Raw genomic sequence first — 12,273 nt, forward strand, 5'->3', positions numbered from 1 at the left:
ATCCATTGAATCTGGGACAGTGACAGAAAGTTCTAAGGTTGTGGATGTGATGTTGCCACTAGCGATAAAACATCAATGCTTTGTCTAAGGATATTTGTGTTGATTACATTACGCACCATACTTCATGCAATTGTCTGTTGTTTGCAACTTAATACTGGAAGGGGTGCGGATGCTAACCCGAAGGTGGACTTTTTAGGCATAGATGCATGCTGGATAGCGGTCTATGTACTTTGTCGTAATGCCTTGATTAAATCTCATAGTAGTCATCATCATATGTATGTGCATTGTTATGCCCTCTCTATTTGTCAATTGCCCAACTGTAATTTGTTCACCCAACATGCTATTTCTTATCGGAGAGACACCACTAGTGAACTGTGGACCCCGGTCCAATCTTTTACATCTGAAATAAAATCTACTGCAAACTCTGTTCTCTGTTGTTCTTCGCAAACAAACATCATTTTCCACACCATACGTTTAATCCTTTGTTTACAGCAAGCCGGTGAGATTGACAACCTCACTGTTAAGTTGGGGCAAAGTATTTTGATTGTGTTGTGCAGGTTCCACGTTGGTGCCGGAATCCCTGGTGTTGCGCCGCACTACACTCCGTCACCAACAACCTTCACGTGGCCCTTGACTCCTACTGGTTCGATAACCTTGGTTTCTTACTGAGGGAAAGCTTACTGTTGTGCGCATCACACCTTCCTCTTGGGGTTCCCAACAGACGTGTGTTTCACGCGCCATCAAGCATATTTTCTGGCGCCGTTGCCGGGGACGAACGGGAATATTACACCACAGAGATTTCTAACTCCCACGTCAACCGCACGCCGAAGCATATTTTCCGGCGCCGTTGCCGGGAGATCAAGACACTGCTGCAAGGGGAGTCTCTCACATCCAATCTCTTTACTTTGTTTTTGTCTTGCTTTACTTTATTTTATTTACTGCTTTGTTTGCTCTCTATATCAAAAATACAAGAAAATTAGTTACTTGCATTACTTTATTTACTGTCTTGTTTGCGTTCTCTATATTAAAAACACAAAAAAATTAGTTACTTGCATTTACTTTATTTAGTTTGCTTTATTTACTACTGTTAAAATGAATACTCCTGAGAATACTAAGTTGTGTGACTTCACTAGCACAAATAATAATGATTTCTTATGCACACCTATTGCTCCACCTGCTACTACAGCAGAATTTTGTGAAATTAAACCTGCTTTACTAAATCTTGTTATGAGAGAGCAATTTTCTGGTGTTAGTTCTGATGATGCTGCTGCCCATCTTAATAATTTTATTGAACTTTGTGAAATGCAAAAGTATAAGGATGTAGATGGTGACATTATAAAACTGAAATTGTTTCCTTTCTCCTTAAGAGGAAGAGCTAAAGATTGGTTGCTATCTTTGCCTAAGAATAGTATTGATTCATGGACTAAATGTAAGGATGCTTTCATTGGTAGATATTATCCTCCCGCTAAAATTATATCTTTGAGAAGTAGCATAATGAATTTTAAGCAATTGGATAATGAACATGTTGCCCAAGCATGGGAAAGAATGAAATCTTTGGTAAATAATTGCCCTACCCATGGACTAACTTGGATGATCATCCAAACCTTCTATGCAGGATTGAATTTTTCTTTGCGGAACCTATTGGATTCAGTTGCTGGAGGTACTTTTATGTCCATCACCTTAGGCGCGGCAACAAAGCTTCTTGATGATATGATGATCAATTACTCTGAATGGCACACTGAAAGGACTCCACAAGGTAAGAAGGTAAATTCTGTTGAAGAAACCTCCTCCTTGAATGATAAGATTGATGCTATTTTGTCAATGCTTGTGAATGGTAGACCTAATGTTGATCCTAATAATGTTCCTTTAGCTTCATTGGTTGCTCAAGAAGATCATGTTGATGTGAACTACATTAAAAATAATAATTTCAACAACAATGCTTATATGAATAATTCTGGTAACAACTATAGGCCATATCCTTCTAATAATGGTAATGGTTATGGTAATTCTTATGGTAATTCTTACAACAATAATAGGAGTGTACCCCCTGGTCTTGAAGCCATGCTTAAAGAATTTATTAGTACACAAACTGCTTTTAACAAATCTGTTGAAGAAAAGCTTGGTAAAATTGATATCTTGCTTCTAAGGTTGATAGTCTTGCCGCTGATGTTGATCTTTTAAAATTGAAAGTTATGCCTAAAGAAGATAGATATTAAGTCATTTTCTACAGCAAACGCTATCCAAGTTCGAATTAATGAGAATATTAGATTGATGGCTGAATTGCATGCTAGGTGGGCAAGAGAAGAAAAACTAGCTAAAGAGAATAATGTAGCTAAAGTTTGGACTATTACCACCACTAGTAATGTTGATGCTTCACATGTTGCTGAACCTCCTACTATCAATGGTAAAATAATTGGTGTTGGCAATGTTTCTACTCCTAGTGCAAAGCATGCAAAATTTCCTGAAACTGTTAAAACTGCTGAAACTGTTTGTGATAAAACTGCTGAAATTTTTCCAAAATATTGGGGACAATGATCCCATTGCTTTAGACCATAATGGTTTAGATTTTGATGATTGTCATATCTCTGAAGTTATTAAGTTCTTACAAAAACTTGCTAGAAGTCCTAATGCTAGTGCTATAAATTCGGCCTTTACAAAACATATTACAAATGTTCTCATAAAAGCTAGAGAAGATAAATTAAAACTTGAAACTTCTATTCCTAGGAAGTTGGAAGATGGTTGGGAGCCCATTATTAAGATGAGGGTCAATGATTTTGATTGTAATGCTTTATGTGATCTTGGTGCAAGTATTTCTGTTATGCCTAAGAAAATCTATGATATGCTTGACTTGCCATCATTGAAAAATTGTTATTTGGATGTTAATCTTGCTGATAATTCTATAAAGAAACCTTTGGGGAGGATTGATAATGTTCGCATACGGTTAACAATAACCTTGTCCCCGTTGATTTTTTTGTCTTGGATATTGAATGCAATGCATCTTGTCCCATTATTTTGGGAAGACCTTTTCTTCGAACTGTTGGTGCTATCATTGATATGAAGGAAGGGAATATTAAGTATCAATATCCTCTCAAGAAAGGTATGGAACACTTCCCTAGAAAGAGAATGAAGTTACCTTATGATTCTATTATTAGAACAAATTACGATGTTGATGCTTCATCTCTTGATAATACTTGATTCACACTTTCCGCGCCTAGCTGAAAGGCGTTAAAGAAAAGCGCTTATGGGAGACAACCCATTATTTTACTTCTGCACTTTTGATTTATATTTGAGTCTTGGAAGTTGTTACTACTGTAGCAACCTCTCCTTATCTTTATTTTATTGCATTTTTGTGCCAAGTAAAGTCTTTGATAGTAAGGTTGATACTAGAATTGGATTACTGCGCAGAAACAGATTTCTTGCTGTCACGAAATTGAGTAGCCCCGTTTATAGGTAACTCAGAAAAATCTGCCAATTTACGTGCGTGATCCTCAGATATGTACGCAACTTTCATTCAATTTGAGCTTTTTCATCTGAGCAAGTTAAGTGCCCCTGAAAAATTCGTCTTTACGGACTGTTCTGTTTTGACAGATTCTGCCTTTTATTTCGCATTGCCTGTTTTGCTATGTTGAATGGATTTCTTTGTTCCATTAACTTTCAGTAGCTTTATGCAATGTCCAGAAGTGTTAAGAATTATTATGTCACCTCTGAATATGTGAATTTTTGATTATGCACTAACCCTCTAATGAGTTTGTTTTGAGTTTGGTGTGGAGGAAGTTTTCAAGGATCAAGAGAGGAGGATGATACAATATGATCAAAAAGAGTGAAGAGTCTAAGCTTGGGGATGCCCCCGTGGTTCATCCCTGCATATTTCAAGCTCAAGCATCTAAGCTTGGGGATGCCCCAGGCATCCCCTTCTTCATCGACAACTTATCAGGTCACCTCTAGTGAAACTATATTTTTATTCCGTCACATCTTATGTGCTTTACTTGGAGCGTCTGTATGTTTTTATTTTTGTTTTTGTTTGAATAAAATCGGATCCTAGCATTCTTTGTGTGGGAGAGAGACACGCTCCGCTGTTTCATATGAACACTGGTGTTCTTAGCTTTACTTTTAATGTTCATGGCGAAGGTTGAAACTGCTTCATTCATTGTTATATGGTTGAAAACAGAAAATGCTTCATGTGGTAATTGGTATATTGTCTTGAATAATTTGATACTTGGCAATTGTTGTGCTCAAATAGATCATGTTTAAGCTCTTGCATCATGTACTTTGTACCCATTAATGAAGAACTACCATAGAGCTTGTTGAAATTTGGTTTGCATGATTGGTCTCTTTAAGTCTAGATATTTTCTGGTGAGGTGTTTGAACAACAAGGAAGACAGTGTAGAGTCTTATAATGCTTGCAATATGTTCTTATGTAAGTTTTGCTGTACCGGTTCATACTTGTGTTTGCTTCAAACAACCTTGCTAGCCAAAGCCTTGTATTGAGAGGGAATACTTCTCGTGCATCCAAATCCTTGAGCCAAAAACTATGCCATTAGTGTCCACCATACCTACCTACTACATGGTATTTCTCTCGCCATTCCAAAGTAAATTACTTGAGTGCTACCTTTAAAATTTCATTCTTTGTCTTTGCAATACATAGCTCATGGGAAAATAGCCTTAAAAACTATTGTGGTATTGAATATGTTACTTATGTATCTTATTTCTTATAAGTTGCTTGTTGAGCGGTAACCATGTTTCTGGGGATGCCATCAACTATTACACCTTTGTTGAATATCATGTGAGTTGCTATGCATTGTCGTCTTGTCTGAAGTAAGGGTGATTTATCATGATCAAATGGTTTGAGTATGCATATTGTTAGAGAAGAACATTGGGCCGCTAACTAAAGCCATGAATCATGGTGGAAGTTTCAGTTTGGACATTAATCCTCAATCTCTTATGAGAATATTACCTGTTGTTGAATGCTTATGCATTAAAGAGGAGTCCATTATCTGTTTTCTATGTTGTCCCGGTATGGATGTCCTAAGTTGAGATCTATCAAAAACGATAAATCAAATGCGATCTATCTCCTTGGACCTTTGTACAGGCGATATAGAGGTACCCCTTTGTGACACTTGGTTGAAACATATGTTATGCAATGATAATCCATGTAAATCCAAGCTAATTAGGACAAGGTGCGAGCACTATTGGTATTCTATGCATGAGGCTTGCAACTTATAGGATGTCTTATGCATAACACATATGAATTATTACTACCGTTGACAAAATTGTTTCTATGTTTTCAAAATGAAAATCTCTAGCACAAAAATAGTAATCCATGCTTCCCTCTGCGAAGGGCCATTTTTTTACTTTATGTTGAGTCAGTTTACCTACTTCTTTCTATCTTAGGAGCAAACACTTGTGTCAACTGGGTGCATTGATTCCTACATACTTGCTTATTTGCATTCATCATATTACTTTGTGTTGACAACTATCCATGAGATATATCCATGAGATAAACATGTTGAAGTTGAAAGCAACCGCTGAAACTTATATCTTCCTTTGTGTTGCTTCAAAACTTTCTACTAAGAATTTATTGCTTTATGAGTTAACTCCTGTGCAAGTCTTACTGATGCTTGTCTTGAAAGTACTATTCATGAAAAGTCTTTGTTATATGATTCAGTTGTTTAATCATTGTATTTACCATTGCTTCGAATCACTTCATTCATCTCATATGCTTTACAATAGTATTGATCAAGATTATGATAGCATGTCACTTCGTAAATTATCCTTGTTATCGTTTACCTACTCGAGGGCGAGTAGGAACTAAGCTTGGGGATGCTTGATACGTCTCAAACGTATCCATAATTTCTTATGTTCCATGCTACTTTTATGACAATACTCACATGTTTTATACACACTCTATGTCATTATTATGCATTTTCCGGCACTAACCTATTGACAAGATGCCGAAGCGCCAGCTTCCGTTTTCCGTCGTTTTTGGTTTCAGAAATCCTACAAAGGAAATATTCTCGGAATTGGACGAAATCAACGCCCAGGGTCTTATTTTTCCACGGAGCTTCCAGAAGACCGAAGCATACGAAGTGGGGCCATGAGGCGGCCAAACCATAGGGCGGCGCGGCCTGGATGGGGCCCGCGCCGGCCTATGGTGTGGGCCCCTCGTCAGCCCTACGACTCTGCCCTTCTGCCTACTTATACTCTCCGTCGCGAAAACCATATTACCGAGAGCCACGATACGGAAATAGTTCCAGAGACGCCGCCGCCGCCAATCCCATCTCGGGGATTCGTGAGATCGCCTTCGGCACCCTGCCGGAGAGGGGAATCATCTCCCGGAGGACTCTTCATCACCATGATCGCCTCCGGACTGATGTGTGAGTAGTTCATCCTTGGACTATGAGTCCATAGCAGTAGCTAGATGGTTGTCTTCTCCTATTGTGCTACCATGTTAGATCTTGTGAGCTGCCTATCATGATCAAAATCATCTATTATCAATCTATCAAATATGTGTTGTTTATGTTCTTGCATGCTCTCCGTTGCTAGTATAGGCTCTGGCCAAGTTGATACTTGTAACTCCAAGAGGGAGTATTTATGCTCGATAGTGGGTTCATGCCTCCATTGAATCCGGGACGAGTGATGTAAAGTTCTAAGGTTGTGGATGTGCTCGTTGCCACTAGGGATAAAACATCAATGCTTTGTCTAAGGATATTTGTGTTGATTACATTACGCACCATACTTAATGCAATTGTCTGTTGTTTGCAACTTAATACTGGAAGGGGTGTGGATGCTAACCCGAAGGTGGACTTTTTAGGCATAGATGCATGCTGGATAGCGGTCTATGTACTTTGTCGTAATGCACTGATTAAATATCATAGTAGTCATCATGATATGTATGTGCATTGTTATGCCATCTCTATTTGTCAATTGCCCAACTGTAATTTGTTCACCCAACATGCTATTTCTTAGCGGAGAGACACCACTAGTGAACTGTGGACCCCGGTCCATTCTTTTACATCTGAAATACAATCTATTGTAAACTCTGTTCTCTGTTGTTCTTCGCAAACAAACATCATTTTCCACACCATACGTTTAATCCTTTGTTTACAGCAAGCCGGTGAGATTGACAACCTCACTGTTAAGTTGGGGCAAAGTATTTTGATTGTGTTGTGCAGGTTCCACGTTGGCGCCGGAATCCCTGGTGTTGCGCCGCACTACACTCCGTCACCAGCAACCTTCACGTGGCCCTTGACTCCTACTGGTTCGATAACCTTGGTTTCTTACTGAGGGAAAACTTACTGCTGTGCGTATCACACCTTCCTCTTGGGATTCCCAACAGACGTGTGTTTCACGCGCCATCAGTCGTTTCAACGGATTTAGATGGTGCCCTATTTAAAGTGAATGCAGCTGTCTCTAATGCATAACCCCAAAACAATAACGGCAAATCAGTAAGAGACATCATAGAACGAACCATATCTAAGAGAGTTCGATTACGATGTTCGGACACACCATTACGCTGTGGTGTTCCCGGCGGTGTCAATTGTGAAAGTATTCCACATTTCTTTAAATGCATGCCAAACTCATAACTCGTATATTCGCCTCCGCGATCGAACGCGTAAACTTGATCTTCTTGTTACGTTGATTTTATACTTCACTTTGGAATTCCTTAAACTTCTCAAAAGTTTCGGATTTATGTTTCATGAAATAGATATACCCATATCTACTCGCATCATCTCGTGAAGGTTAGAACATAACGATAACCACCGCGCGAGGCTACACTCATTGGTCCGCACACATCAGTATGTATGATTTCCAATAAGTCTGTAGCTCGCTCCATAATACCGTAGAATGGAGTCTTAGTCATTTTTCCCATTAGACATGCTTCACATCTATCAAGTGACTCAAAGTCAAGTGACTCAAGTAGTCCATCAGAATGGAGTTTCTTCATGCGTTTCACTCCAATATGACCAAGACGACAATGCCACATATAAGTAGAATTATCATTCAATTTAATTCGCTTAGCATCAATGTTATGAACATGTGTATCACTACTATCGAGATTTAATAGAAATAAACCATTCTTCTCAGGCGCTTGACCATAAAAGATATTATTCATAAAAAGAACAACCATTATTCTCAGACTTGAATGAATAACCGTCTTGCATTAAACAAGATCCAGATATAATGTTCATGCTCAACGCAGGCACTAAATAACAATTATTGAGGTTTAAAACTAATCCCGAAGGTAGATGTAGAGGGAGCATGCCGACAGCGGTCACATCGACCTTGGATCCATTTCCAAAGCGCATCGTCACTTCATCCCTCGATAGGCTTCGTTTATTCCGTAGTTCCTGTTTCGAGTTACAAATGTGAGCAACCGAACCAGTATCAAATACCCAGGCACTAGTACGAGAACCAGTAAGATAAACATCTATAACATGTATATCAGATATACCTTTCTTCTTCTTGACAAGGCCGCTCTTCGGATCAGCCAAGTACTTGGGGCAATTACGCTTCCAGTGCCCCTTCCCATTGCAGTAATAGCACTCAGTATCAGGTTTAGGGCCACCCTTAGGCTTCTCAGGAGGCGCATCAGCTTTCTTGCCGCCCTTCTTGAAGTTGCCCTTCTTAGGTTTTCCTTGTTTCTTGAAACTGGTGGTCTTGTTGACCATCAACACTTGGTGCTCTTTCTGTATCTCAATCTCAGCAGATTTTAGCATGGAGAAGAGTTCAGGTAACTCCTTGTTCATGTTCTGCATATTGTAGTTCATCACAAAGTTCTTGTAACTAGGTGGCAGTGATTGAAGGACACGATTAATGCCCAGTTTGTTAGAAATCACTATTCCCAAGTCACAGAGTTTCTTCGCATGCCCGGTCATGGCGAGCATGTGCTCACTAACGGAGCTGCCCTCTTCCATCATGCAACTGAAGAAGTGTTTCGATGCTTCATAGCATTCCACGGCCGCATGAGTTTCAAAGATAGCTTTCAGCTCATTGACCAACTCATGCGGATCGTGGTGCTCAAAACGTTTTTGAAGATCGGCTTCCAGACTGCATAGGATGGCACACTGAACTTGAGAGTACCGAGTTTTCCGAGTCTCGTAGACATTCTTTACTTCATCGGATTCAGTTTCTGCAGGTGGGGCACCTAGCGGTGCATCGAGCACATATTGCAGGTTTCCACCAGCGAGGAAAATCCTCACATGACGGAACCAGTCGGTGAAGTTGCTACCGTCGCTCTTAAGCTTTTATTTCTCTAGGAACTGGTTAAAATTGATTGATGGGGACGCCATGATCTACAACATATATTTGCAATAGTTTAGACTAAGTTTATGACAAATAGAGTTCAAATTTTAATTCAACAAAATTAAAAACTAAGTGAACTCCCACTCAAAACAATATCCCTCGTATTGTCTCATTGATCACACGAACCAAATCCACTACACCAAGTCCGATCATCACGAGACAAGATGTAACTTCAATGGCGAACACTCAAAGTGTTCATCATATCAATTATATGAATCATGCTCTACCTTTCGGTATCCCGTGTTCCGAGACCATGTCTTTACATGCTAGGCTCGTCAAGGCAACCTTAGTATCCGCGTGTGCAAATCTGGCTTGCACCCGTTGTATGCACATGTTGAATCTATCACAACCGATCATCACGTGATGCTTCGAAACGACAAGTCTTAGCTACGGTGCTACTAAGGATGAACACTTTATTATCTTGATATTTAGTGAGAGGGATCATCTTATAATGCTACCGTCGCGATCTAAGCAAAATAAGATGCATAAAAGGATTAACATCACATGCAATTCATATGTGATATGATATGGCCCTTTTGTCTTTGCGCCTTTGATCTTCATCTCCAACGCACGGACATGATCTCCATCATCAACCGGCATGATCTCCATCATCGTCGGCATAGCGTCAAGGTCAATGGCGCCGTCTTCATGATTGTTCTCCCATGTAGCAACTATTACAACTTCTTTGAAATACTACTCAACATGAAATTTAAAGACAACCATAAGGCTCCTGCCGGTTGCCACAATACAATAATGATCATCTCATACATATTCATCATCACATTATGGCCATATCACATCACCAAACCCTGCAAAAACAAGTTAGACGTCTCTAATTTGGTTTGCATATTTTACGTGGTTTAGGGTTTTCGAGTAAGATCCAATCTACCTACGAACATGAACCACAACGGTGATACTAGTGTTGTCAATAGAAAGAGTAAATTGGATCTTCACTATAGTAGGAGAGACAGACACCCGCAAAGCCACTTATGCAATACAAGTTGCATGTCGAGCGTGGAGCAAATCTCATGAACGCGGTCATGTAAAGTTAGCCCGAGCCGCTTCATCCCACTATGCCACAAAGATGCAAAGTACTCGAACTAAAGACAACAAAGCATCAACGCCCACAAAACAATTGTGTTCTACTCGTGCAACCAATCTATGCATAGACACGGCTCTGATACCATAGATGGGATTCGTAGCATAGAAAACAAAAAAATTCCTACCGCAAGAACGAAAAACACAAGCCAAGATCTAATCTACAAGACGATAGCAACGAGGGGGTGACGAGACTAACCCTTGAAGATTTCCAAAGCCTACAAGATTAGATCTCGTTGTTGCAGAAGATGATCACTTGCCGCTTTCAAAAGCGCGTAGAAGATCTTGACGGTGCCACAATCGGGCAGCACCTCCGTACTCGGTCGCACGTACGGTGTTGATGAAGACGACGTCCTCCTCCCCGTTCCAGCGGGCAGCGGAAGTAGTAGATCCTCCTCGGAATCCCGGCAGCACGACGGCGTGGTGACGGTGGTGGTGGAGAACTCCGACAGGGCTTCCCCTATGCGCTGCGGGAGTTGTATGTGGAGGAGGGGCGCTAGGGTTCGGGGAGAGGCTAGGGTTTGGGGCGCCGGCCTCAAGGGGGTGCGGCCAACTAGGGATTGGTGTGGACGGCCCCCTCCCCTTGCTCCTCATTATATAGGTGGAAGCCCCAAGTGTTGGACTACAAGTCTTCGAATAAGACCCCAACCCAAAACTTCCCATATGGTGGCAAACCTACTCAAGGGGGGAGTCCTACTCAAGGTGGGACTCCCACCTTTCCTTGAGGGGGGGTGGCCGGCCACCTTAGGTGGAGTCCACCTGGGACTCCTCCTCCTTAGGGTTGGCCGGCCATGCTAGTGGAGTCCCTCCGCCTTCCATAGTGATTTCTTCCAGACTTTTCTAGAACCTTCCATAAATGCACCGGATCATTTTCAAACTTATAAAATGACTTCCTATATATGAATCTTATTCTCCGGACCATTCCGGAACTCCTCGTGATGTCCTCGGATCCCATCCGAGACTCCGAACAAAACTTCGAACTCCATTCCATATTCAATATCTACTCAAACGACATCAAACCTTAAGTGTGTCACCCTACGGTTCGCGAACTATGCAGACATGGTTGAGACTCCTCTCCGACCAATAACCAATAGCGAGATCTGGAGATCCATAATGACTCCCACATATTCAACGATGACTTAGTGATCGAATGAACCATTTACATACGATACCGATTCCCTTTGTCACGCGATATTTTACTTGTTCGAGGTTTGATCATCGGTATCTCTATACCTCGTTCAACCTCGTCTCATGACAAGTACTCTTTACTCGTAGCGTGGTATGTGGTCTCTTATGAACCTTTCATATGCTTGCAAGCTAATTAGACGACATTCCACCGAGTGGGCCCGCAGTATATCTATCCGTCATCGGGATGGACAAATCCCACTGTTGATCCATATGCCTCAACTCATACTTTCCGAATACTTAATCCCACCTTTATAACCACCCATTTACGCAGTGGCGTTTGATGTAATCAAAGTACCCTTTTAGTATAAGTGATTTACATGATCTCATGGTCGAAGGACTAGGTAACTATATATCGAAAGCTTATAGCAAATAACTTAATGACGTGATCTTATGCTACGCTTAATTGGGTGTGTCCATTACATCATTCACATAATGACATAACCTTGTTATTAATAACATCCAATGTTCATGATCATGAAACTATGATCATCTATTAATCAACAAGCTAGTTATACAAGAGGCTTACTAGGGACTCCTTGTTGTCTACATAACACACATGTATCAATGTTTCGGTTAATACAATTATAGCATGGTATATAAACATTTATCATAAACACAAAGATATATAATAACCACTTTATTATTGCCTCTTGGGCGTATCTCCAACACATATATAATATATGT

This window comes from Lolium rigidum, chromosome 5 (genome assembly GCF_022539505.1).
Source record: "Lolium rigidum isolate FL_2022 chromosome 5, APGP_CSIRO_Lrig_0.1, whole genome shotgun sequence".
Lineage (NCBI taxonomy): Eukaryota > Viridiplantae > Streptophyta > Magnoliopsida > Poales > Poaceae > Lolium > Lolium rigidum.